General features: G+C 40.3%; 1 pseudogene; it reads left to right on the top strand.

Moving 5' to 3' along the window:
• The first annotated feature begins 2,805 nt into the window (after positions 1-2,805).
• LOC136319829 (keratin, type I cytoskeletal 18 pseudogene) lies at positions 2,806-4,016 on the top strand (annotated as a pseudogene).
• The last annotated feature ends 734 nt before the right edge of the window (positions 4,017-4,750 follow it).

Genomic DNA, 4,750 nt, shown 5'->3' with positions numbered 1-4,750 from the left:
TTTATTTCTGAGCTTTCTATTCTGTTCTATTGACCTATATGTCTGTTTTGATGCAAGTACCATGCAGTTTTGATTACTATGGCCTTTATAGTAGTTTCCTATCAGGTAACAAGATTCCTCCAACTTGGTTCTTTCTCAAGATTGTGTGGCTGTTCAAGGTCTTTGCAGTTCCATATAAATTTTTGGAATATTTTTTCTAGTTCTATGAAATACACCATTGGTATCTTGATAGGAATTGTATTGAACCTATAGATTGCTTTGGGAGTATGGACATTTTAATTAATAATGTTGATTCTTCCTATCTATGAATACAATATATGCTTCCATTTATTTGTATCTTCTTCAATTTCTTCCTTTAGTGTCTCATAGTTTTCTGAGTACAGGTCTTTTACACTCTTGGTTAAATTTATTCCTAGGTTGTTGTTGTTGTTGTTGTTTCCAGTAATTGTGAATGTGATTGTTTGTTGTTGTTGTTTTTTAGTTTCTCTTTCTTATAATTTATTATTGGTGTATAAAAAGGCAACTGATTTCTGGTTACTTATTTTGTATCCTGCTACTTTACTGTATTCATTCATCAGTCCTAGTAGTGTTTTGGTGGAATCTTGAGGGTTCTCTCTATATATAGTATCATGTCATCTGCAAAGAATGACAGTGTTACTTCACTAATTACAAATAACCACAGTTTGAGCTGCCCAGGCAAGAGACATTAGGCTCTGAGACATGTATTGAGGAGGCTTATTAAGGAGTTCTCTGTAGATCAACGCCTACAAGGGATGGAGCAAGCAGGACTAAACTGTGTGAGAAGTTAAACTGCAATGCAGTAACAACGAAGCCTTCGCATATCCTAGTGGAACTCGGGAGCTGGCTGGCCCTTCAAAGTTGCCTCAACTGAAGCAAAGGGCTGTAATTTGCATGCTTTCATCAACCAGTCATGGAAGATGGGCTGCCCCATGGAATGGTTTTAATCTTATCAAGAAAGCTTCCTTCGGCCAACAACAAATTTTGGACAGAGGCTCAGTTCTGAGTTCCAACACTCCTGACACATGAAGGCATACCACAATGTTCACTCTATTCTCTGCCTACTCTTTAGATACTTATTGAAATTCAAGGCACTCACATATCAGAAAGGAAAAAAAGGGGAAGGAATCTCCAGGTTTTTCTAAGTATTATTCTAAGTATTAATCTCTTTCATTTCCCAAATACGCAACAGAAAGAAGAAAGTACTCTTCCTTATGCTTTTTTCCTTTCCATCTCTTATAACTCACAATAATTTTATTCTACATGCTCTCTTAAATACTCTTATATATCGATACTGTAATAGCTATCACCTATAGTCTGATGGCTCTCAAACTTATACCTTTAATATGGATTCCTCCTGCATGGAATAAATTAGTACATTTCTAAATGTCAGTTGGGAATCTCATTCTAGACACTACATAGCCCTATAAATTCAAACTGTCCAAAAATGAGTGGCCACAGTAAATGTCTATTCCCTTTAGCAAAAGCCCCCAAAATCTTAGACTTTCTTCAATGTCATCATTAACATCTCAACATGTCGCTTAAAAATAAAACATGGAAAGGGGCCAAAATGGCATAATATGACTTCTACACAAACAGATACACAGCATATTCAATATCCAGAATTGAAGGGTAGAGTTGGAGACATATTTTATTCCGATTAGCACTAAACTGTGTAGGATGTGAGGGCGATCTGGCTGCGACATCTGTCACACCATTGATCGCCAGGGTTGATTCGGCTGATCTGGCTGGCTAGGCAGGTGTCCCCTTCCTCCCTCACCGCTCCATGTGGGTCCCTCCCAAAGCTGCGCGATCGGTCGAAGAGGACGACCTTCCCCGCTAGAGGAGAGGACCATTCTTCGGTCAAGGGTATATGAGTAGCTGCGCTCCCCTGCTAGAACCTCCAAACAAGTCTCAAGCACTAAACTGTGTAAAAGAATAGGGGTTGCCAGCAAAACAATTTCTTTTCCCACCCAACTCAGTTGCACAATGCAACAAAAGTTAGTAGCTGGTCATGCCATATGTTCTACCCACAATTATGTGGGACTCTGATACAAACTTTCCCTCAGGAACCTTGGGTAATAAAAACATCAGCATATTTTATGTTAAACTACAACCTTCTTGGTCACTACATAAGAGGAAAGCAGAGATTAGAGAATCATGCATTTTCATTTTCTCAGCTTAAATGTGATAAATATCATGTATACTCACATTTTATGATGGACATAGGCTAATAACCATGTGACATTCTCAACTGCATGTGATCTGAGCAATGCAGTCTCCCATATGCTGGAAAGGAGAAGAGGACCAGATATCAGGCAGGGTGTGATCATCTGTGGCAATAGTATATTTTAAGGCATGTAAAAGCTGTCCCTCTAACTTTTCTTCTGGATTTATCAGAAAACAGAAAATAGGAAAGAAAGAGGTAAAATAAATAAAAAAGGAAGATAAGCAGTAAGTCTCAAAAAAACCCCGAGAATAATTATTTGTCCTTGTATTTCCTATTCCTACTTCTAAACCCAGCTCATGGAGTCTGTGTACCAGAAGAAGCATTCCTATTAGCTGTTTCTTTCTAGAGCATCAAAAATGAGAAAGGCATTAGAATATTTACATTGTTGTTTGTTTTCATACAGAATCAATTTAATAACATCTGACTCCTGGCAATAATTATTTTAAAATATTTAGTTTTAGGCCTCTTGCACCTGATTCACCTTCTCGCCTTCTTCCCTGAATAACATGAGCTTCAGCACCCACTCTAGCTCTCCACAAACTGCCGGTCCCTGGGCCATGCTGTCACCGTGCCACTGGGCCCGGCCAGCTAGCAGTTCAGCCAGTGTCTGTGCAAGGTCCCGGGGGCTCGAGCCCTCAGATCGCCATGTCTCACTCCACCTGTGTGCAGAGCAGCTGGGGGTTCAGTGGCCTTCCTGCGGGGATGGCAGGATGTCTGACGGGCATAGCGGGCATCCACAACAAGGAGACTATGCGATGCCTGAACAGTCACCTGTCCTCATACCTGGGGAAAGTGAGAAGCCTGGAGGCTGATAACCAGTGACTGGAGGAAACACCTGGAAAATAAGAGACCCTAGATCAGGGAGACTGGGGTCATTATCTGTAAACCATCGAGGACCTGAGAGGATTCAGATCTTTTCAAGTTCTGTGGACAGTGCCCGCATCGCTCTGCAGACGGACAATGCTCGTCTTGCTGCTTATGACTTCAGAATCAAGTAAGAACTGGTCATACATCAGTCTGTGCAGAGTGACATCAATGGCCTCCAAAAGGTCATTGATAATACCAATAGCATTTGACTGCGGCTGGAGATGGAGATTGAAACTTTTAAGGACGAGCTGCTCTTTATGTAAAAGAACTATATGAAGGAAGTAAATGGTCCAGAAAATCAGATTGCCAATTCTGGGGTGACCATGGAGTTGGATGCTCCCTAATTTCAGGATCTCAGCAAGATTATGGTGGAATCCAGGACCAGTATGATGAGCTGGCTCAGAAGAAGAGAGAAGATCAATACTGGTCCCAGCAGACTGAGAAGAGTACCACAGTGGTCGCTCACAGCCTGCTGAGATAGGAGCTGCTGAAATGACATCATGGAGCTGAGACATACATCCAGTCTTTGGAGATCTACCAGGACTTAATGAGAAGTCTGAAGGCCAGTTTGAGAACAGCCTGAAAGAAGTGGAGACACTATGCCACGCAGATGGAACAGCTCAATGAGATCCTGCTGCACACGAGTCAGAGCTGGCCCCAACCCAGGCAGAGGGGCAGCACCAGGCCCAGCAGTACGAGGCCCTGCTGAACATCAAGGGCAAGCTGGAGGCTGAGGTAACTACCTACCGCCATCTGCTGGAAGAAGAGAAGGACTTCAATCTTTGTGATGCCTTGGAGGAACAGCCACTCCATACCATCCATTCCAAAGACCACCACCCTCGGGATTGTAGGCAGCAAAGTGGTGTCTGAGGTCAAGGACACCAAAGTTCTGAGGCATTAAAGGTAGCAGAAGTGAGGCATGCCTTGGGGGAGCAGGAGGCCAATAAATACTTCAGAGATCATTGAATATAAATATATTAATTAAAATATTCATTTTTATTGTCCTAACTTGTACATTTGACTGTATAGAAAATTTTAGCAATCACGATCATGTAAATACTGTTGACAGTTACCCATTTCCTGATGTGCGCAAAGAGAAAGCAATGAATAAAAACTCTGCTGATTTCCTTGCTTCGTGTGACTTTCATTTCCAGTAGAAATTGGATTTTATATAAGTGCAAGCCAAAAATGGATTTGTAAGAGGAGCTAAATTTATTTTATATTTTTACAACTAAGCAGCCTAATTCCTCGATGATTTGTCTTTTTGCAGATTTACTTCATGTGAGTGAAGAATTTTAAGATGAACGGGCTGAAATACAATAAACCTTAAAGTCTAATAGGATTATTTTTTTTCTGTCTTAGTCAAATCTTAAATGCTTATCCACAGAGCAATTCCATGAATATTCTGATTCTATATTCTCTTCAGTAATGGTCTCTTAATATCTAAAAATATATTTCTCCTTTCTGTTCTTTTCTATTTGTTAGTGACAACTTATAGATCACATGAGCTTATTAACAACTTATATATATACAAACACACATATATATTTTCTTAATGAAGTTTTTGTGCTATATTGCATAAAAATACAGAATAAAGTTTTTGAGCCATGAATCTACTATATAATATTGTGAGTT

This window comes from Saccopteryx bilineata, chromosome 1 (assembly GCF_036850765.1).
Source record: "Saccopteryx bilineata isolate mSacBil1 chromosome 1, mSacBil1_pri_phased_curated, whole genome shotgun sequence".
Classification (NCBI taxonomy): Eukaryota; Metazoa; Chordata; class Mammalia; order Chiroptera; family Emballonuridae; genus Saccopteryx; species Saccopteryx bilineata.
This window is presented reverse-complemented; position numbering and strand designations above follow the sequence as displayed.